The sequence below is a fragment of the Sinohyriopsis cumingii genome, chromosome 1 (genome assembly GCF_028554795.1).
Source record: "Sinohyriopsis cumingii isolate HCF-2022 chromosome 1, ASM2855479v2, whole genome shotgun sequence".
Taxonomy (NCBI): Eukaryota; Metazoa; Mollusca; class Bivalvia; order Unionida; family Unionidae; genus Sinohyriopsis; species Sinohyriopsis cumingii.
The window spans coordinates 138,693,601-138,718,961 of record NC_142961.1 but is presented as its reverse complement, the minus strand read 5'-3'; the positions used below and the strand labels follow the sequence as shown (position 1 = coordinate 138,718,961).

General features: G+C 34.1%; 1 non-coding gene across 1 annotated transcript; it reads right to left on the bottom strand.

Annotated features, from left to right (window-relative positions):
- Window positions 1-13,248: 13,248 nt before the first annotated feature.
- On the bottom strand, window positions 13,249-13,353 carry Trnal-caa (transfer RNA leucine (anticodon CAA)). The gene is made up of 2 exons: window positions 13,316-13,353; window positions 13,249-13,294 (listed from the first exon to the last, which is right to left on the bottom strand). It is a non-coding gene; the product is annotated as a tRNA-Leu (tRNA).
- Between the last annotated feature and the right edge of the window lie 12,008 nt (window positions 13,354-25,361).

Here is a 25,361-nt window from a genome sequence, read left to right as displayed (position 1 = left end):
ATAAGCAAAAGCGTCACGAAACTGACTAATTGTTGAAGGCTTCCATATATAAAAGCCCTATCTTTTGTATAGTCATTGAGTAATGTATGTTTTTATTAAAAATGTATATACTTTGCATACGATAAGTCCATTTTCCATAAACTAACGACAACTGTATTTGACCGGTCTTCTATTTACATTAGACTGATAAATGTTGGGCAACTTCCTCTGGCATCAGCCATTTCTGTTATATAACTCGCGTCAAATGGAAGGCCATAGTGCTACAAAAACGGCGAATTTAAAATGTACCATAATTTAATGCATCGGACTAGCATACCTTCCGTGTATGATACGCGTATTGGTGGAAAAATCGATAGCTTCATTTTAATTAAATAATCAACGGATAAATGTGTTTGTGTGTGTGTGTGTGTGTGTGTTTGTGTTTCTGTATGTATATTTTAATTTCTCCTTTTGTAGTCTCTGTTTGTCTGTCCCTCTCCGATTTGAATTTGGCACAAACGCCTATCCCACGTACGATACACAACTTGAATGAAATGCTGACAGTGAAGTGGTGAGTAAAGATAATCATTCTAGCCAAAAACACACAGTTCTCTCCTCATATGAAATGTATCAATGCAGTGTAACTTTAGGTCAGTCCGTCCTAAGATTGGCAAAGCTGCTGTAACAGTTGTTAAAGTGGTGAATGAAAATTTGCCTGACTTGATATTCAGCATGTCTGAAATAAAAAGTGCCGCTACTCACATACGTAACAATTTTGTCTTAATGGAAATCTTAAATTTCCCCTAGCGTTTATACAAACTACACATATTAAACGTACAGTTGCGTGGACCCAATATGTTAGACCCTGTAGAAGTTTAGCAAAACAAACTCTTTCCGTGAAAACCCTTAAACCACTTTTATGGCTTTCCATCTTGACGCCATCCTTTTCATCATGGCGGCCTAATGTTAGATTTCTGCTAGAGGCAACACTCTTCACCCTCTTTAACATCAGATGCCAGTTTGAGGCTGAAAAGGCTCAATATTCTACTATCGACTTACATTCGAGAGAATAAAATACTTATTTTGATTGATGCGAACGGATGATCCAAGAAAAAAAAGTCAGCTGTCAGAAGTTGGATTTGAACCCACGCCCACATTCGTGGAAAAGAACACTCTATGTAGGTTTATAACCTTGAGTCTGGCGCCTTAGACCACTCGGCCTTCCTGACATAGGTATAAACTTCACGAAACTGACTAATTGTTGAAGGCTTCCATATATAAAAGCCCTTTCTTTTGTATAGTCATTGAGTAATGTATGTTTTTATTAAAAATGTATATACCTTGGAGACGATAAGTCTATTTTCCGTAAACTAACGACAACTGTATTTGACCGGTCTTCTATTTACATTAGGCTGATAAATGTTGGGTAACTTCCTCTGTTGTGCAATCTGCATCAGCCGTTTCTGTTATTTAACTCGTGTCCAAATGAAGGCCATGGTGCTACAAAAACGGCGAATTTAAAATGCACCATAATTGAATGCATCGGACTGGCATACATTCCGTGTGTGATACGCGTATTGGTGGAAAAATGAATAGCTTCATTTTAATTAAATAATCTACGGATAAACGTGTGTGTGTGTGTGTATGTGTGTGTGTGTGTGTGTGTGTGTGTGTGTATCATAGAGGTTATGACACTGGAACATTTGCATAAGAAGAGAGACATCCCGAATGTGAAGTGATGTGATGTGATTTTGATTTTTAACGTAGATTTAACAATTTTTCAGTCATATCGCTACGATGTCTGCAATGTGACAGTTTATAGTGATGTCTAGCACTGGGGCATCATGCCGCAGACATGTAGCATGATGTCCCACCCAGTCACATTATCCTGACACCAGGCCGACCAGTCCTAACACTAACCTCTTAATGCTGAACGCCAAGCGAGGCAGCTGTTAGCACCATTTGTTAAGTCTCTGGTATGACTCGGCCGGGGATCGAACCCACGACCTCCCGCATCCGAGGCGGACGCTCTAACCACTAGGCCACCCGAATGTGACATCTCATGAAGAAATGGAAATTCGAAATGTTTTCCTTGAGCCGGATATCGCTTAAATGCAAACGTTTAGCACGACATAAAGCATAAGAAAAGCTAGTTAATACATGGGAAAATGACAGAAATTACAGTCTCAACGTGGTATGTGCTGGCTGGTATATTACAGTAAAATGTCCCTCCCCACCCCACCCTTGCCAATGGTTTCAATTTTGTAACTTTTCAGAAAAACGGATGGGGGAAAGTACTAAAAGTTGTTTGAACCAAATTTCAAGTTGACAAATAGATTCACAAATATGTCTGACTCTGATTTATGGATCATACAAAACAATTAGAATACATCAACTGTATTAGTTTGGGAAAATATTGATGGAAAAGAGAAGAAAAAAAACTCCTGGCTCCAACAAATTCCAAGCCACCCACACCCAGTCCCATATTATAATATGAAGTAACATAGTTATTTAACTTCAATGCATCCGTATGCTGATATCGGCATTCTATATCTGTTTAATATAAACCCTACCAACAATATTGAATTTGCAGCCATCCACTGTTACCACGGGCACTTGATTGTGGGGTTAACTAATGATAACGGGTCCCCGAGTGGACGAGTGGTCTAAAGCGCTCTCCGTTACGGATCACTGTCATCTCACCTCTCTCTGCGTGGGTTCGAGTCTCGGATTCGGCCAATGTGGGTATGTGACAAAGCTTGCCAGTAGCTTCTCGTGGGTCGATGGTTCTTTCCGGGATTTTCCCGGGTTCTTCATCCACCATTAATACTGGCGCCATTTATAGCCTATCGTTTCCTGAAAAATGGCGTTAAACCCTACAACAACAGAGTGTTATTATTGGTTTCCCCACTCAATCAAGTGCTTCTGAATGTTACAAATGATCATTATACAAAATGCAGTCTATTACAGTAATTTGTGTTATAAAAAAGATGCATTTATTTAATTTAGTTACTAATGGAATGGTATGACAAATATGCCTCGGGTTACATAGATGTTACTAACATGGCTAGTTGCTATCACTATATAAAGATCCTGTCTGTCAGGGCCTTCGAATGATACCAAAAAGAGATGTTGAATGAACCCCAAAGACGAAATTTGACACAAGACGGCCCTTGCCGAGGATTATTATTGCATGAGCTGTCCATACAAGAATACATACCAGTTGATCATTATAAATCTGGTAGCTCATTGGTTGTTCTTATTGATTCTGGTCCAGAGATAAAGATGATGCAAAAAGTAAAATGGCCAATCATGTCTTGCAATACAGTTTTCATGGTATAAAAGGTTTTAGATGGTCATTTGCCCTTTATCCAAATACAAAGGCATCACCAAGTGATCTTTCTATTTCAACCTGGAAATGGATTGATGAACTTTATGTATATCGCTTTAAGCCAACATTTCTGCTGCATGGATGGCTCAAGCAATATCCAAGCAATTCTTAAAATGCACTTTCTGCAAGAAATCTCACGGACACACAGATGATTGCTAAGCATTACAGAAACCCAATGAAGCAAATAAATTATCTTCGTGATGGACCAATGTCAGTTACTCAAGAAGATCAGGTACATTATTTTAACTATTGATTTGGAGGATTTTCATCAGAGCCTTCTCACTGTAGATGGCTTCTTTATCATCTGGAAGATGTGGATATATTGTTATAAGCGGAACCACAGTACACATCCTTTCCCAGTTTATCAGAAGCTTTCTGATGAGCATGATTTTCCAAATGATGCTCATAAGATGATTAACAAACTTGCTGTCGAAACTCTAAGCTAGGACAGGTTGAATTTGATGACTATGCACGAAAAAAGTGTCTGTGCCAGCACAGAAGGAACTAACAGCAGCAATGAATCTTCTGTAGCATTCAATTATTTTACTTTCCTTCTTTAGTGACAGTCTAAATATTCAACAGATGAAAATCTAATAAGACTTACTTTAGCGTATGCCTTGTTCTAGTCATGGGAAAACAAGTTACCGATTCAGACAGTGTCAATACGATATTTAAGAATTTAATGGCAACGGAAACAATGGAGGATCTTAATTTTAGTCTATTATAAATTCATGTCAATAATAAAGTTGCTTGTGTCAAAAATAGATCAAAGCATTGTATATTCCACAATTAACATCGATATTGTTGAAAATACGTTCTGCCAATAGAGTTCTCTGTATTATGGGGCTGCTACTAACCCAACATTTAATTCCTATCGTACAGGAAAATTTTCCAACATTATTATTATTCTATCATGATAAGGGAACCTGTTTTTAATTCTTTTCAGCTGTAGAGGTACAAGACAAAACTAGCATTACCATCGTGATTCTATACTTTGATGCAGGGATACAAATCAAAGGTCGACTAAATTACAATGAATTAAATTGTGGTCACAAAAAAAATATGAAATGCATAAATGCATAAAGACATCCATGGCTTACAACATTTTGTCTCTTTGAAAAGTGGTCTGAATCAAGAAGGTATTGTAGGAATAATTATACGCAAGAGCCATGAAACCTTGGAAATATAAATGACAACATCTTTGTACACTATCAGTACTTCTCACTGCAATCTAAACTCCTAAGTAGCTAATTTCTTACCAGTATTAAAGCTGGATGTATGAATCCAATTGTAAATTAAAACTGAATAAAACGGACACAATGCAGTTTCATCTGGCTTTATGTGCAATATTATCCTTTTCTATGATCTCAATATATAGAAATTCAAAACGTGGTGATGTGAAGTGTTACTATCAGTTATATTGCTTTATTAATTGGATACATGCCCTGGATTTGTCATCCATCTCTACATCACTGTGTGCCTCCCATTGATCATAATGTTTTATTCGGTTCCATTCCGTCATTGAGATATGGGAAATTTCCAGTAATGCAAATTTAACTGGGAGACACTTTTCCGTTCACATAATACATAAAAAGTGAAGTTAACCCAAAACAAATACATTTCATTTAGAGTAATGTGAAATATAACCAAACGCAACCCATCTACCTCAGTATGTTGCTTTTGTGCAGTTAGCCCAAGGCAGTATAACATCATACATTTTAATATAATATTGTGTTAGGGCAAGCAAACTGATGAAAACTAATTATACAAGCATAAACTAAATGAAAGCTTTTGTTTTCTTGACAGCTTAATTCCTATATGAGATTCAAGAAATGAATAGTATTTACATTACGAAAAAGATTTACAAAGCAATTGTTAACAGTTTCTAAGTTAAAGTTCAGTTGAAATTTGGTTAATTACTCACATATTGACTGAATAAGTATAGTATGTTTTAAAAAATTCTTTCTTCACAGACATCCAGAGTTCAAATATATATATAAATATATATATATATATATATATATATATATATATATATATATATATATATATATATATATATATATATATATATATATATATATATATATATATATATATATATATATATATATATATATATATATATATATATATATATATATATATATATATATATATATATATATATATATATATATATATATATATATATATATATATTACAGAGAAAATACTACGAAACAAATCAATGTTTATCCATGTCAAGAAGTGTTCAACACTTGTGAATTTTTTAAGCGAATGTCACACGATCTTGAACATTATATAAGGAGCAGAACAACGCTCGTTTTTCTCCCTAACAAGTCAGATAAACGACTTGACGTAAAAAACCGAAGCTGTTCCTATTGCATATTTGCCAGGTTATACCGAGATGTAGCGATTGTTACCGATGTTCAAATTGACTCTGTTAATCAAATAACGAATCACTGAAGCAATCACAATCGAATCTCATTCAGTTCGAAGTAGGCTGGAAGCATCGAAGTTGATATTGTTTTAAAGTGTACAAGGCACGAAGCCACGGACAAACTTTGTGTAAATGTTGAGATTCAGAATTATCAAGGCACTTGAATATTACTTATGGGAAATGTGTGGAATGTCTTCTTTACGGTGATGTATGTTATGAGTGACTAAATGCGTGGATAGTATATAAAATTAAAACAGTCATCCAGGAGTCAGATTGTGACCTGCGAGAGTTATTTACCTTGTCTTAATTGGGAGTGTGTTATCGTTCGTTTCCCCATGAATCAAGTGCATGTACCGTGATGATACTGAAACAGAGATTTTCAATTAAACTGTGCTAATGCATCAGACTGGCAAGTTTTCTGTGTGTGCTACTCATATTAATAACAAAAATCTATAGCATCGTTCTTATTGAATAATCTACAGACAAATGTGTGTGTGTGTGTGTGTGTTTTCTAATTTTCGTTTATTGTTTCTTATCGACCTCTTGTAACGATAAGATTTGTGTGAATAATTATTATATACTTCCTGGTGAAGAATCTACAAGACAATCTCTGTGTTCTAAAATATTTTTCTTATTCACCTTAAACGTCTATGTTCTGTGTAAATTGTCGTTTTTATTTTGTGAAACAAACCACTAGAACTACAATACTGGTATATCAATAGAATTCAACAGTTATGTTTGCTGTTAAATATATTCTTGGAAATAATGAAATCTAACTTTTCATTTGACAAGTTGATATTATATAATTTTGATGCCCGTGGTATCCTGTTGTATTATTTCATCTTGGATATATTTAGACGCTAGAAGAAAGAAATCGAGCCAACACAATTATTTCTCCTGAGTTGAGAACAATATCCCAATTCACGATTATTATCTTTATATGATCAGGGATTTATGCTATTTTAAATTGTATTGTAGTGTTCATGTTTATTTCAATTAATTTGGTCTCTTGATTAAATCCGTTGCACATTTTTCTACTTATTTAACTCAATTTCTTGTCTCTAATCATTGCACTCATTGGAACAATAGAAAGACTAAATACACAATAAATTTATTAACTGACAATAACTATATAAACTAAAAATGGATACCTGTTTTATAATTGTAGGATCACATGATGTATACTCTTTGGATATCATTATAGTTTGAAATGGCTTGTGTTTATTTTATCTTTTCTATGTAAAAATCCTCTCAAAATTGTTTCTATTTTATTTGTGTATATATTATGAGCGAATGTTTGTGGAATGGAATGTATCGACGTTTCTTTATTTTCTTTTACATATTAATTTCGTTTTTTCACTAATATATTCTATAGTATATTATTTTATATCGGTCTATAGATACAAAGTCTTAGTGCCCTTAAGAGTTGCACATATATTTAGCATATGGGGGTGTACACCTCCAGCAAGCAATATCTTTTTAGAAGTAATAAATGAAAATAATTAGTAAAGAATGCAAATAGACAAAATATAGGCTTTACACTTTTCTTATTTTAGCTTTGACAACAAATACACAAACATTCTAGTAAACTTTTGGTGTTTGATAAATATATTAAGCATCAACATAAGCTCTAGTCACACCCACACGTATTGACACCTGTGAAGAACATCAATGCATCATGGCTTAGGTGACAAAGATAGTCTTGTACTAGGTTAACTTATGTACAAACATCCGATGTACAGTTTGCTTTTTAATAAATCAACATTTTAAAAATATTTCTCTCAAATACACGATAGACTAAGGTCATACAATGTGTATAGTGCCGTTTGGGTGTACTTCCAGTAAACATGGGCACACTTAAATACGCTATCTATTATCTGCCATATTTACCTACATACGTACCCGTTACCCTGACCTTTAGCCACTAAATGTGTGTCTGTATGTCTGTTTCTCTGATCGATTTGTCACTTTTGAGGGACCTATATGATGGGTGAACTTTCTTTCTATTGACTCCATAGCTATCTACTTACGTACCCATCACCTTGCCCTTTAGCCTTTCTCTCTCTCTCTCAACATTTGATTTGTCTCAAAACATCTACCCCAACTTTGACGTACATTTATGCCAATATATTTTTCAAAACAGTTAATAGGAGTTCTACCTAACATTGAATTGTTTGGGACGGTTGGAGGTAACGAAATGGGCTGTCGTTGTGAACTGATGAGGAAAGATAATCACTCTAGCCAAACAGATACAAATTATCTCCTCTTATGAGATGTATCAATGTAGTATATACAGAGGTCAGTCCGTCCTAATATTCACAAAGTTGTAACATTTTATCCTTAATTAATAGGTTTGCTTATTCGCTGGTCCACTGTTATATCTCTCCCTAATAAATTCCCTCACTAGTTTATAAATCATCTTTCACTCTTATACTCTCATATACACATTTACTCAGTTGTTTACTCACTTTTCTCAACATTACTCCTCCACGATAAATCTCTCAGTCTCACTTTTTTTGCTCATACATTCAATCACCCACCACTCCCATGTATGCGCTCTTTCACCCTTTCTTTTTCTTCCCTTTTACCCCTTTTTTCATTCATTAAGTTGTGATTTATATTCTTTTTAATCTGTGCTGTTTGGTTTACAAAACTGTCTTAGCTCCGGAAAGGTCTGTCAGAGGTGTATAAGAGTTATTGCAAATGGAGTTGTTTCACTTGTTGTCCATAGTATACTGTATCAATGTTAAACGCAGCCAAAGCTACAGCATTTACTGTAACACCATGGATGATTTTATTATGGATGTTTGTATTCTGTGTGAGTGTGAGTGTGAAAGCCATGCATATGATAAACTCAAGGTGATAATTACTTCATACATTCCTGTACAAGAATATGTATGTGTAAAATTTCTGCTGTTTTCATGGATAATAACATAAAAATTATATCTATTAATGTTAGAGGCCTGCAAGGTTCAGTCTTAAAACGAAGGGATATTTTCCACTGGGTAAAACAAAAGAATGTATCTATAATATGCTTGCAAGAAACTCATAGTACAAAGAACGATGAAATATATTGGGCAGCTGAATGGGGATACAAATGTATATTTAGCCACTGCTCTAGTAAGAGTGCTGGGGTTGCAATATTTTTTAGAAATACTTTTGAATTTATAATCCATAGAGAAAGATGTGACAGTCAAGGGAGATTTATTATTTTAGATATTACAATTAATGGCAACAGAATAACCCTCGTGAATTTGTATGGTTATAATGATGATAATCCTAGCTTTTTTAGAAAGTTAAAGGAGGAGACTTTATTTTTTGAGAACTCATCAATTATAATGTGCGGAGACTGGAATACTGTTCAAGACTTAGATTTGGATACTTATAATATTTTACATGACAAACACCAACAGTCTAGGGCAGCGATTCAAGACCTGAAAAATGAATTGGAATTAATTGATCCCTGGCGAAATTCCAACCAAGACTTAAAGATGTATACCTGGAGGCAAAAATCCCCCTTGAAACAAAGTAGACTAGATTACTTTCTTGTATCGGATGACATTCATATGAATACAGCTGATGCATGTATCTTACCAGGGTACAAGACTGATCATTCAGCTATTGTTTTGAGTGTGGCGTTTTCAACGTTTCCAAGGGGAAAAGGATATTGGAAATTTAATAACCAACTGTTGAGGAACATTGAGTATACTGATTTGGTCAAAAAGTGTATAACTGACACTGTAAATGAATATTATGTAGGGGGAAATAAAGATGACTCTCTCCATGTTTCTCTTTCCTGTAACGACCAAATGTTCTTTGAAATTTTGAAAATGAAAATAAGATCTGAAACTATATGTTATTCTATTAGGAAATCAAAAGAGAAACGGGAAAAATTAAAGAAAATTGAGCAGGAAATAATAGAAATTCAGGGGGGACTATCGAATAACATAAATGAGGAAATTCTGGAAAATTTAGAGAGAAAAAAAGCAGAATTAGAGGAATCTAGGAAAAAATACATAGAAGGTGTTATATTAAGATCTAAAGCTAGATGGTATGAATTTGGGGAAAAAAGCACAAAGTACTTTTTAAATCTTGAAAAAAGAAACTATGTTAATAAGACAATAAAGGAAATTATTTTAGATGATGGGACAAATATATCTGACCAAATAGATATTTTAGAAGCACAAAAACAGTTTTATATGGAATTGTTCAAAAGTAGAATAGCTCAGCTTGATGACGAGGCTACTCAAGAAACTCGAAATAGATTTTTTGATCACAATATTAAACTTAGTCGAGAGGAAAGAGAATCATGCGAGGGTCTGCTTACAATTAATGAATTCGGTATGTCTCTAAAACGGATGGAAAATGGAAAAAGTCCTGGCTCGGATGGATTCACTGTAGAGTTCTATAAATTCTTTTGGAAGTCTCTGGGGGGATTTATATGTAGATCAATAAATTACGGATATACTGTAGGAAAACTTTCAGATTTTCAGACTCAAGGAGTCATCACATGTCTACCAAAGGAGGAAAAAGACAGAAGATATTTTAAAAACTGGAGACCTATATCACTTTTAAATACTGATTATAAGATTGCTTCGGGAGCAATTGCAGCTAGGATTAAAAAGGTTCTTCCATCAATAATCAGCGATACTCAGAAAGGATATATGAAGGGTAGATTCATTGGAGAAAACACCAGACTATTATATGATATCATGGACCAACTTGAGAATGAAAACAGATATGGTTTATTATTGTTAATGGATTTCGAAAAAGCCTTTGACTCAATTAACTGGATCTTTGTGGAAGAAGCTCTACAATCTTTTAATTTTGGTGATTCCGTTTGTAAGTGGTTTAAACTGTTTTGTAATGACTCTAATAGTTGTGTTATAAATAATGGACATATGTCATCCTTTTTTAGACTTGAAAGAGGATGTCGTCAAGGAGATCCCCTTGCACCTTATTTGTTTATCATTGGGGTTGAGATTTTAGCTATAACTTTAAAGCAAAACGTGGATGTACGGGGAGTAATCTTTGACGCCAGTGAATATAAATTGGGTCAGTATGCCGATGACGCTTTTATTCTTCTTGATGGATCTAGTTTTTCTCTTGAAGCAACTATGAATATCTTGCAAGGTTTCTCTCTATTATCGGGACTTAAATGTAACATAACAAAAACAAAAGCTATTTGGATTGGAAACAGGAAATTTTCTAATGAAAGAATATGTCCCGAAATGGGCCTAATTTGGTCCTCTTCGAACTTTACACTCCTTGGCATAGAATTTTCTCCAGATATACAACAGATGGTGGAAATTAATTATATGAAGAAACTAACAAAGGCAAAACGAATACTGGCAAGCTGGAGTCAAAGACATCTGTCAATAGTTGGTAAAGTAATTGTTGTAAAGACTCTTGTTCTGCCCATATTCATACATCTTTTTTCAGCACTTCCTAACCCATCAGCAAAAGTTGAAGCAGAACTAAATCGCATGTTATTTAAATTTGTATGGGGTGGAAAAGTAGAGAGAATAAAACGTGATATACTAGTTTCCCCAGAAAACGAGGGAGGACTAAATATGATACACATATTTTCATTCATTAGGTATATTAAGATAAGATGGGTTAAAAGATTGCTGGAAAAGGAGGATGGAACGTGGCAGAACTTAGTCAATACAACTATACTCAGAAATAAAAAGGATATTTGGAATTTAGGGAGAAGGAAATTAGAAGAATTTAGTAAGTTCATTAAAAACAGTTTTTGGAGAGATGTAATTTTGGCAGTATCTAAATGGAAAGAAGAACCGCAAAGTCCTAACGAGTATCTATCCATGAGTATTTTAAATTTTGTCCCCCCCTAAAATGATTTATCAATACAAATCCTGGACAGAAGCTGGTTTTGAAATTCTGAACGATCTAGTAGATGACCACGGTAATTTAATACCTTTTGAGATAATAAAACAAAAAACTGGAAGCGATGATTTCTTGAAATACTTCTCCTTAATATCCAGAATTCCTAAAGCATGGAAAGATGCCATAAAAAACCATCTAGTACATAATAATTTTGATAAGCAGGAGGATAAAATAACGAACTTGCGAAAACAAGATTCACTCAAGTATGTTTACAAAGATCTTTTACAGGAAACTAAAAGGCAACACACTGCGAAGCAAGAAGCTTGGATGCAAGTATTTAATAAAAATATAAGTAGTGAGGAGTGGTCTGAGATTTATAGCCGGGCAAAACGCTGTACCAAGGATACCAAGCTGATCTCTTTTAACTTTAAATTAATCCACAGAATAATCGCTACTAATGATTTTCTTAAAAGAATTAACATATTTGATGACAACAAATGTACTTTCTGTAAGAGTGAAACTGAAAGTATTGAGCATCTCTTTTATGACTGCAGTATTACTTCACAGTTTTGGTACCGTTTTATTGAAGATTTTGCACCTTTTTGCCCAAATATTGTACATCTGTCCAAAAAAGAAACATTTTTAGGAAGTGAACAACTGGACAGTTTGGGTAATTTTCTGCTTATTTTGGCAAAATATTATATTTATACTTGCAGATTCAATATGAAAAATCCTTCTAATTTTGCCTTTCAGCAAATAGTTGCAATGCATAAGAACATTGAAAAATACAATGCCAAGGTAAATAAAAAAGAGGACCAATTTCTTCAAAAATGGACCTCAACAATGAACATTTAACTTGTCTCTGTCTTGATGGTAAACAGGAACAAAATATTGTAATATCACAAAGGCCATGTCACCTAGATTGTGTGGCATATGCATGTGTATATGCGTGTGTGTGTGTGTGTGTTTTTTCTTTTTTACTTTCTCTGTAGATTATATTTATTATCCCTAGATTATCTGATAACCAGAAATGTTTGATTGTAAGGTGACCCTGGGATGGTTCCCCGACCCATTGGTCAACCTATTACGGGGTTAATAAAAAAAAAAAAAAAAAAAAAAAAAAAAAAAAAAAAAAAGTTGTAACATTTCATAAAATAGTCAATGATAACTTCCCTGATTTAATAACCAGCATGTTTCAAACGAAAACTGCAGCCATTAATATGCGTAGAAATTTGTTTTAATGAAAATCTAAATTTTCCGTAGTATTCATACAAACTACACATATTGCACATCTAGCCACGTGGACCCCACATTTTAGACCCTGACATTCTTAGCAAGACAAACTCTTTCTTTGAAAACCTCTAAAACAATCTTAAGCCTTTCCATCTTGACGCCACCAGTTCAACATGGTGGCCCAATGTAAAATTTCCATTAGAGACGATAGTCTTCTCCCCATCTTACCATCAGATGCCAGTTTCAGTCTGAAATGGCTTAATATCCTACTATCCACCTACATTCTACATTCGAGAGAACAAAATACTTATTTGGATTGATAAAAACGGATGATGCAAGAAGGAAAAAAATGAACTGTCAGAAGTGGGATTTGAACCCACGCCCACATTCGTGGACCAGAACACTCTATGCAGGTTTATAACCTTGAGTCTGGCGCCTTAGACCACTCGGCCATCCTGACATATATATAAGCGTCACGAAACTGACTAATTGTTGAAGGCTTCCATATATAAAAGCCCTATCTTTTGTAAAGTCATTTGAGTAATGTATGTTTTTTAAAAATGTATATACTTTGCATACGATAAGTCCATTTTCCATAAACTAACGACAACTGTATTTGACGGGTCTTCTATTTACATTAGACTAATAAATGTTGGGCAACTTCTTCTGTTGTGCAATCTGCGTCAGCCATTTTTGTTATATAACTCGCGTCCAAATGGAAGGCCATGGTGCTACAAAAACGGCGAATTTAAAATGCACCATAATTGAATGCATCGGACTGGCATACCTGCCGTGTATGATACGCGTATTGGTGGAAAAATGAATAGCTTCATTTTAATTAAATAATCTACGGATAAACGTGTGTGTGTGTGTGTATGTGTGTGTGTGTGTGTGTGTGTGTGTGTGTATCATAGAGGTTATGACACTGGAACATTTGCATAAGAAGAGAGACATCCCGAATGTGAAGTGATGTGATGTGATTTTGATTTTTAACGTAGATTTAACAATTTTTCAGTCATATCGCTACGATGTCTGCAATGTGACAGTTTATAGTGATGTCTAGCACTGGGGCATCATGCCGCAGACATGTAGCATGATGTCCCACCCAGTCACATTATCCTGACACCAGGCCGACCAGTCCTAACACTAACCTCTTAATGCTGAACGCCAAGCGAGGCAGCTGTTAGCACCATTTGTTAAGTCTCTGGTATGACTCGGCCGGGGATCGAACCCACGACCTCCCGCATCCGAGGCGGACGCTCTAACCACTAGGCCACCCGAATGTGACATCTCATGAAGAAATGGAAATTCGAAATGTTTTCCTTGAGCCGGATATCGCTTAAATGCAAACGTTTAGCACGACATAAAGCATAAGAAAAGCTAGTTAATACATGGGAAAATGACAGAAATTACAGTCTCAACGTGGTATGTGCTGGCTGGTATATTACAGTAAAATGTCCCTCCCCACCCCACCCTTGCCAATGGTTTCAATTTTGTAACTTTTCAGAAAAACGGATGGGGGAAAGTACTAAAAGTTGTTTGAACCAAATTTCAAGTTGACAAATAGATTCACAAATATGTCTGACTCTGATTTATGGATCATACAAAACAATTAGAATACATCAACTGTATTAGTTTGGGAAAATATTGATGGAAAAGAGAAGAAAAAAAACTCCTGGCTCCAACAAATTCCAAGCCACCCACACCCAGTCCCATATTATAATATGAAGTAACATAGTTATTTAACTTCAATGCATCCGTATGCTGATATCGGCATTCTATATCTGTTTAATATAAACCCTACCAACAATATTGAATTTGCAGCCATCCACTGTTACCACGGGCACTTGATTGTGGGGTTAACTAATGATAACGGGTCCCCGAGTGGACGAGTGGTCTAAAGCGCTCTCCGTTACGGATCACTGTCATCTCACCTCTCTCTGCGTGGGTTCGAGTCTCGGATTCGGCCAATGTGGGTATGTGACAAAGCTTGCCAGTAGCTTCTCGTGGGTCGATGGTTCTTTCCGGGATTTTCCCGGGTTCTTCATCCACCATTAATACTGGCGCCATTTATAGCCTATCGTTTCCTGAAAAATGGCGTTAAACCCTACAACAACAGAGTGTTATTATTGGTTTCCCCACTCAATCAAGTGCTTCTGAATGTTACAAATGATCATTATACAAAATGCAGTCTATTACAGTAATTTGTGTTATAAAAAAGATGCATTTATTTAATTTAGTTACTAATGGAATGGTATGACAAATATGCCTCTAACATGGCTAGTTGCTATCACTATATAAAGATCCTGTCTGTCAGGGCCTTCGAATGATACCAAAAAGAGATGTTGAATGAACCCCAAAGACGAAATTTGACACAAGACGGCCCTTGCCGAGGATTATTATTGCATGAGCTGTCCATACAAGAATACATACCAGTTGATCATTATAAATCTGGTAGCTCATTGGTTGTTCTTATTGATTCTGGTCCAGAGATAAAGATGATGCAAAAAGTAAAATGGCCAATCATGTCTTGCAATACAGTTTTCATGGTATAAAAGGTTTTAGATGGTCATTTGCCCTTTATCCAAATACAAAGGCATCACCAAGTGATCTTTCTATTTCAACCTGGAAATGGATTGATGAACTTTATGTATATCGCTTTAAGCCAACATTTCTGCTGCATGGATGGCTCAAGCAATATCCAAGCAATTCTTAAAATGCACTTTCTGCAAGAAATCTCACGGACACACAGATGATTGCTAAGCATTACAGAAACCCAATGAAGCAAATAAATTATCTTCGTGATGGACCAATGTCAGTTACTCAAGAAGATCAGGTACATTATTTTAACTATTGATTTGGAGGATTTTCATCAGAGCCTTCTCACTGTAGATGGCTTCTTTATCATCTGGAAGATGTGGATATATTGTTATAAGCGGAACCACAGTACACATCCTTTCCCAGTTTATCAGAAGCTTTCTGATGAGCATGATTTTCCAAATGATGCTCATAAGATGATTAACAAACTTGCTGTCGAAACTCTAAGCTAGGACAGGTTGAATTTGATGACTATGCACGAAAAAAGTGTCTGTGCCAGCACAGAAGGAACTAACAGCAGCAATGAATCTTCTGTAGCATTCAATTATTTTACTTTCCTTCTTTAGTGACAGTCTAAATATTCAACAGATGAAAATCTAATAAGACTTACTTTAGCGTATGCCTTGTTCTAGTCATGGGAAAACAAGTTACCGATTCAGACAGTGTCAATACGATATTTAAGAATTTAATGGCAACGGAAACAATGGAGGATCTTAATTTTAGTCTATTATAAATTCATGTCAATAATAAAGTTGCTTGTGTCAAAAATAGATCAAAGCATTGTATATTCCACAATTAACATCGATATTGTTGAAAATACGTTCTGCCAATAGAGTTCTCTGTATTATGGGGCTGCTACTAACCCAACATTTAATTCCTATCGTACAGGAAAATTTTCCAACATTATTATTATTCTATCATGATAAGGGAACCTGTTTTTAATTCTTTTCAGCTGTAGAGGTACAAGACAAAACTAGCATTACCATCGTGATTCTATACTTTGATGCAGGGATACAAATCAAAGGTCGACTAAATTACAATGAATTAAATTGTGGTCACAAAAAAAATATGAAATGCATAAATGCATAAAGACATCCATGGCTTACAACATTTTGTCTCTTTGAAAAGTGGTCTGAATCAAGAAGGTATTGTAGGAATAATTATACGCAAGAGCCATGAAACCTTGGAAATATAAATGACAACATCTTTGTACACTATCAGTACTTCTCACTGCAATCTAAACTCCTAAGTAGCTAATTTCTTACCAGTATTAAAGCTGGATGTATGAATCCAATTGTAAATTAAAACTGAATAAAACGGACACAATGCAGTTTCATCTGGCTTTATGTGCAATATTATCCTTTTCTATGATCTCAATATATAGAAATTCAAAACGTGGTGATGTGAAGTGTTACTATCAGTTATATTGCTTTATTAATTGGATACATGCCCTGGATTTGTCATCCATCTCTACATCACTGTGTGCCTCCCATTGATCATAATGTTTTATTCGGTTCCATTCCGTCATTGAGATATGGGAAATTTCCAGTAATGCAAATTTAACTGGGAGACACTTTTCCGTTCACATAATACATAAAAAGTGAAGTTAACCCAAAACAAATACATTTCATTTAGAGTAATGTGAAATATAACCAAACGCAACCCATCTACCTCAGTATGTTGCTTTTGTGCAGTTAGCCCAAGGCAGTATAACATCATACATTTTAATATAATATTGTGTTAGGGCAAGCAAACTGATGAAAACTAATTATACAAGCATAAACTAAATGAAAGCTTTTGTTTTCTTGACAGCTTAATTCCTATATGAGATTCAAGAAATGAATAGTATTTACATTACGAAAAAGATTTACAAAGCAATTGTTAACAGTTTCTAAGTTAAAGTTCAGTTGAAATTTGGTTAATTACTCACATATTGACTGAATAAGTATAGTATGTTTTAAAAAATTCTTTCTTCACAGACATCCAGAGTTCAAATATATATATATATATATATATATATATATATATATATATATATATATATATATATATATATATATATATATATATATATATATATATATATATATATATATATATATATATATATATATATATATATATATATATATATATATATATATATATATATATATATATATATATATATATATATATATATATATATATATATATTACAGAGAAAATACTACGAAACAAATCAATGTTTATCCATGTCAAGAAGTGTTCAACACTTGTGAATTTTTTAAGCGAATGTCACACGATCTTGAACATTATATAAGGAGCAGAACAACGCTCGTTTTTCTCCCTAACAAGTCAGATAAACGACTTGACGTAAAAAACCGAAGCTGTTCCTATTGCATATTTGCCAGGTTATACCGAGATGTAGCGATTGTTACCGATGTTCAAATTGACTCTGTTAATCAAATAACGAATCACTGAAGCAATCACAATCGAATCTCATTCAGTTCGAAGTAGGCTGGAAGCATCGAAGTTGATATTGTTTTAAAGTGTACAAGGCACGAAGCCACGGACAAACTTTGTGTAAATGTTGAGATTCAGAATTATCAAGGCACTTGAATATTACTTATGGGAAATGTGTGGAATGTCTTCTTTACGGTGATGTATGTTATGAGTGACTAAATGCGTGGATAGTATATAAAATTAAAACAGTCATCCAGGAGTCAGATTGTGACCTGCGAGAGTTATTTACCTTGTCTTAATTGGGAGTGTGTTATCGTTCGTTTCCCCATGAATCAAGTGCATGTACCGTGATGATACTGAAACAGAGATTTTCAATTAAACTGTGCTAATGCATCAGACTGGCAAGTTTTCTGTGTGTGCTACTCATATTAATAACAAAAATCTATAGCATCGTTCTTATTGAATAATCTACAGACAAATGTGTGTGTGTGTGTGTGTGTTTTCTAATTTTCGTTTATTGTTTCTTATCGACCTCTTGTAACGATAAGATTTGTGTGAATAATTATTATATACTTCCTGGTGAAGAATCTACAAGACAATCTCTGTGTTCTAAAATATTTTTCTTATTCACCTTAAACGTCTATGTTCTGTGTAAATTGTCGTTTTTATTTTGTGAAACAAACCACTAGAACTACAATACTGGTATATCAATAGAATTCAACAGTTATGTTTGCTGTTAAATATATTCTTGGAAATAATGAAATCTAACTTTTCATTTGACAAGTTGATATTATATAATTTTGATGCCCGTGGTATCCTGTTGTATTATTTCATCTTGGATATATTTAGACGCTAGAAGAAAGAAATCGAGCCAACACAATTATTTCTCCTGAGTTGAGAACAATATCCCAATTCACGATTATTATCTTTATATGATCAGGGATTTATGCTATTTTAAATTGTATTGTAGTGTTCATGTTTATTTCAATTAATTTGGTCTCTTGATTAAATCCGTTGCACATTTTTCTACTTATTTAACTCAATTTCTTGTCTCTAATCATTGCACTCATTGGAACAATAGAAAGACTAAATACACAATAAATTTATTAACTGACAATAACTATATAAACTAAAAATGGATACCTGTTTTATAATTGTAGGATCACATGATGTATACTCTTTGGATATCATTATAGTTTGAAATGGCTTGTGTTTATTTTATCTTTTCTATGTAAAAATCCTCTCAAAATTGTTTCTATTTTATTTGTGTATATATTATGAGCGAATGTTTGTGGAATGGAATGTATCGACGTTTCTTTATTTTCTTTTACATATTAATTTCGTTTTTTCACTAATATATTCTATAGTATATTATTTTATATCGGTCTATAGATACAAAGTCTTAGTGCCCTTAAGAGTTGCACATATATTTAGCATATGGGGGTGTACACCTCCAGCAAGCAATATCTTTTTAGAAGTAATAAATGAAAATAATTAGTAAAGAATGCAAATAGACAAAATATAGGCTTTACACTTTTCTTATTTTAGCTTTGACAACAAATACACAAACATTCTAGTAAACTTTTGGTGTTTGATAAATATATTAAGCATCAACATAAGCTCTAGTCACACCCACACGTATTGACACCTGTGAAGAACATCAATGCATCATGGCTTAGGTGACAAAGATAGTCTTGTACTAGGTTAACTTATGTACAAACATCCGATGTACAGTTTGCTTTTTAATAAATCAACATTTTAAAAATATTTCTCTCAAATACACGATAGACTAAGGTCATACAATGTGTATAGTGCCGTTTGGGTGTACTTCCAGTAAACATGGGCACACTTAAATACGCTATCTATTATCTGCCATATTTACCTACATACGTACCCGTTACCCTGACCTTTAGCCACTAAATGTGTGTCTGTATGTCTGTTTCTCTGATCGATTTGTCACTTTTGAGGGACCTATATGATGGGTGAACTTTCTTTCTATTGACTCCATAGCTATCTACTTACGTACCCATCACCTTGCCCTTTAGCCTTTCTCTCTCTCTCTCAACATTTGATTTGTCTCAAAACATCTACCCCAACTTTGACGTACATTTATGCCAATATATTTTTCAAAACAGTTAATAGGAGTTCTACCTAACATTGAATTGTTTGGGACGGTTGGAGGTAACGAAATGGGCTGTCGTTGTGAACTGATGAGGAAAGATAATCACTCTAGCCAAACAGATACAAATTATCTCCTCTTATGAGATGTATCAATGTAGTATATACAGAGGTCAGTCCGTCCTAATATTCACAAAGTTGTAACATTTTATCCTTAATTAATAGGTTTGCTTATTCGCTGGTCCACTGTTATATCTCTCCCTAATAAATTCCCTCACTAGTTTATAAATCATCTTTCACTCTTATACTCTCATATACACATTTACTCAGTTGTTTACTCACTTTTCTCAACATTACTCCTCCACGATAAATCTCTCAGTCTCACTTTTTTTGCTCATACATTCAATCACCCACCACTCCCATGTATGCGCTCTTTCACCCTTTCTTTTTCTTCCCTTTTACCCCTTTTTTCATTCATTAAGTTGTGATTTATATTCTTTTTAATCTGTGCTGTTTGGTTTACAAAACTGTCTTAGCTCCGGAAAGGTCTGTCAGAGGTGTATAAGAGTTATTGCAAATGGAGTTGTTTCACTTGTTGTCCATAGTATACTGTATCAATGTTAAACGCAGCCAAAGCTACAGCATTTACTGTAACACCATGGATGATTTTATTATGGATGTTTGTATTCTGTGTGAGTGTGAGTGTGAAAGCCATGCATATGATAAACTCAAGGTGATAATTACTTCATACATTCCTGTACAAGAATATGTATGTGTAAAATTTCTGCTGTTTTCATGGATAATAACATAAAAATTATATCTATTAATGTTAGAGGCCTGCAAGGTTCAGTCTTAAAACGAAGGGATATTTTCCACTGGGTAAAACAAAAGAATGTATCTATAATATGCTTGCAAGAAACTCATAGTACAAAGAACGATGAAATATATTGGGCAGCTGAATGGGGATACAAATGTATATTTAGCCACTGCTCTAGTAAGAGTGCTGGGGTTGCAATATTTTTTAGAAATACTTTTGAATTTATAATCCATAGAGAAAGATGTGACAGTCAAGGGAGATTTATTATTTTAGATATTACAATTAATGGCAACAGAATAACCCTCGTGAATTTGTATGGTTATAATGATGATAATCCTAGCTTTTTTAGAAAGTTAAAGGAGGAGACTTTATTTTTTGAGAACTCATCAATTATAATGTGCGGAGACTGGAATACTGTTCAAGACTTAGATTTGGATACTTATAATATTTTACATGACAAACACCAACAGTCTAGGGCAGCGATTCAAGACCTGAAAAATGAATTGGAATTAATTGATCCCTGGCGAAATTCCAACCAAGACTTAAAGATGTATACCTGGAGGCAAAAATCCCCCTTGAAACAAAGTAGACTAGATTACTTTCTTGTATCGGATGACATTCATATGAATACAGCTGATGCATGTATCTTACCAGGGTACAAGACTGATCATTCAGCTATTGTTTTGAGTGTGGCGTTTTCAACGTTTCCAAGGGGAAAAGGATATTGGAAATTTAATAACCAACTGTTGAGGAACATTGAGTATACTGATTTGGTCAAAAAGTGTATAACTGACACTGTAAATGAATATTATGTAGGGGGAAATAAAGATGACTCTCTCCATGTTTCTCTTTCCTGTAACGACCAAATGTTCTTTGAAATTTTGAAAATGAAAATAAGATCTGAAACTATATGTTATTCTATTAGGAAATCAAAAGAGAAACGGGAAAAATTAAAGAAAATTGAGCAGGAAATAATAGAAATTCAGGGGGGACTATCGAATAACATAAATGAGGAAATTCTGGAAAATTTAGAGAGAAAAAAAGCAGAATTAGAGGAATCTAGGAAAAAATACATAGAAGGTGTTATATTAAGATCTAAAGCTAGATGGTATGAATTTGGGGAAAAAAGCACAAAGTACTTTTTAAATCTTGAAAAAAGAAACTATGTTAATAAGACAATAAAGGAAATTATTTTAGATGATGGGACAAATATATCTGACCAAATAGATATTTTAGAAGCACAAAAACAGTTTTATATGGAATTGTTCAAAAGTAGAATAGCTCAGCTTGATGACGAGGCTACTCAAGAAACTCGAAATAGATTTTTTGATCACAATATTAAACTTAGTCGAGAGGAAAGAGAATCATGCGAGGGTCTGCTTACAATTAATGAATTCGGTATGTCTCTAAAACGGATGGAAAATGGAAAAAGTCCTGGCTCGGATGGATTCACTGTAGAGTTCTATAAATTCTTTTGGAAGTCTCTGGGGGGATTTATATGTAGATCAATAAATTACGGATATACTGTAGGAAAACTTTCAGATTTTCAGACTCAAGGAGTCATCACATGTCTACCAAAGGAGGAAAAAGACAGAAGATATTTTAAAAACTGGAGACCTATATCACTTTTAAATACTGATTATAAGATTGCTTCGGGAGCAATTGCAGCTAGGATTAAAAAGGTTCTTCCATCAATAATCAGCGATACTCAGAAAGGATATATGAAGGGTAGATTCATTGGAGAAAACACCAGACTATTATATGATATCATGGACCAACTTGAGAATGAAAACAGATATGGTTTATTATTGTTAATGGATTTCGAAAAAGCCTTTGACTCAATTAACTGGATCTTTGTGGAAGAAGCTCTACAATCTTTTAATTTTGGTGATTCCGTTTGTAAGTGGTTTAAACTGTTTTGTAATGACTCTAATAGTTGTGTTATAAATAATGGACATATGTCATCCTTTTTTAGACTTGAAAGAGGATGTCGTCAAGGAGATCCCCTTGCACCTTATTTGTTTATCATTGGGGTTGAGATTTTAGCTATAACTTTAAAGCAAAACGTGGATGTACGGGGAGTAATCTTTGACGCCAGTGAATATAAATTGGGTCAGTATGCCGATGACGCTTTTATTCTTCTTGATGGATCTAGTTTTTCTCTTGAAGCAACTATGAATATCTTGCAAGGTTTCTCTCTATTATCGGGACTTAAATGTAACATAACAAAAACAAAAGCTATTTGGATTGGAAACAGGAAATTTTCTAATGAAAGAATATGTCCCGAAATGGGCCTAATTTGGTCCTCTTCGAACTTTACACTCCTTGGCATAGAATTTTCTCCAGATATACAACAGATGGTGGAAATTAATTATATGAAGAAACTAACAAAGGCAAAACGAATACTGGCAAGCTGGAGTCAAAGACATCTGTCAATAGTTGGTAAAGTAATTGTTGTAAAGACTCTTGTTCTGCCCATATTCATACATCTTTTTTCAGCACTTCCTAACCCATCAGCAAAAGTTGAAGCAGAACTAAATCGCATGTTATTTAAATTTGTATGGGGTGGAAAAGTAGAGAGAATAAAACGTGATATACTAGTTTCCCCAGAAAACGAGGGAGGACTAAATATGATACACATATTTTCATTCATTAGGTATATTAAGATAAGATGGGTTAAAAGATTGCTGGAAAAGGAGGATGGAACGTGGCAGAACTTAGTCAATACAACTATACTCAGAAATAAAAAGGATATTTGGAATTTAGGGAGAAGGAAATTAGAAGAATTTAGTAAGTTCATTAAAAACAGTTTTTGGAGAGATGTAATTTTGGCAGTATCTAAATGGAAAGAAGAACCGCAAAGTCCTAACGAGTATCTATCCATGAGTATTTTAAATTTTGTCCCCCCCTAAAATGATTTATCAATACAAATCCTGGACAGAAGCTGGTTTTGAAATTCTGAACGATCTAGTAGATGACCACGGTAATTTAATACCTTTTGAGATAATAAAACAAAAAACTGGAAGCGATGATTTCTTGAAATACTTCTCCTTAATATCCAGAATTCCTAAAGCATGGAAAGATGCCATAAAAAACCATCTAGTACATAATAATTTTGATAAGCAGGAGGATAAAATAACGAACTTGCGAAAACAAGATTCACTCAAGTATGTTTACAAAGATCTTTTACAGGAAACTAAAAGGCAACACACTGCGAAGCAAGAAGCTTGGATGCAAGTATTTAATAAAAATATAAGTAGTGAGGAGTGGTCTGAGATTTATAGCCGGGCAAAACGCTGTACCAAGGATACCAAGCTGATCTCTTTTAACTTTAAATTAATCCACAGAATAATCGCTACTAATGATTTTCTTAAAAGAATTAACATATTTGATGACAACAAATGTACTTTCTGTAAGAGTGAAACTGAAAGTATTGAGCATCTCTTTTATGACTGCAGTATTACTTCACAGTTTTGGTACCGTTTTATTGAAGATTTTGCACCTTTTTGCCCAAATATTGTACATCTGTCCAAAAAAGAAACATTTTTAGGAAGTGAACAACTGGACAGTTTGGGTAATTTTCTGCTTATTTTGGCAAAATATTATATTTATACTTGCAGATTCAATATGAAAAATCCTTCTAATTTTGCCTTTCAGCAAATAGTTGCAATGCATAAGAACATTGAAAAATACAATGCCAAGGTAAATAAAAAAGAGGACCAATTTCTTCAAAAATGGACCTCAACAATGAACATTTAACTTGTCTCTGTCTTGATGGTAAACAGGAACAAAATATTGTAATATCACAAAGGCCATGTCACCTAGATTGTGTGGCATATGCATGTGTATATGCGTGTGTGTGTGTGTGTGTTTTTTCTTTTTTACTTTCTCTGTAGATTATATTTATTATCCCTAGATTATCTGATAACCAGAAATGTTTGATTGTAAGGTGACCCTGGGATGGTTCCCCGACCCATTGGTCAACCTATTACGGGGTTATTAAAAAAAAAAAAAAAAAAAAAAAAAAAAAAAAAAAAAGTTGTAACATTTCATAAAATAGTCAATGATAACTTCCCTGATTTAATAACCAGCATGTTTCAAACGAAAACTGCAGCCATTAATATGCGTAGAAATTTGTTTTAATGAAAATCTAAATTTTCCGTAGTATTCATACAAACTACACATATTGCACATCTAGCCACGTGGACCCCACATTTTAGACCCTGACATTCTTAGCAAGACAAACTCTTTCTTTGAAAACCTCTAAAACAATCTTAAGCCTTTCCATCTTGACGCCACCAGTTCAACATGGTGGCCCAATGTAAAATTTCCATTAGAGACGATAGTCTTCTCCCCATCTTACCATCAGATGCCAGTTTCAGTCTGAAATGGCTTAATATCCTACTATCCACCTACATTCTACATTCGAGAGAACAAAATACTTATTTGGATTGATAAAAACGGATGATGCAAGAAGGAAAAAAATGAAC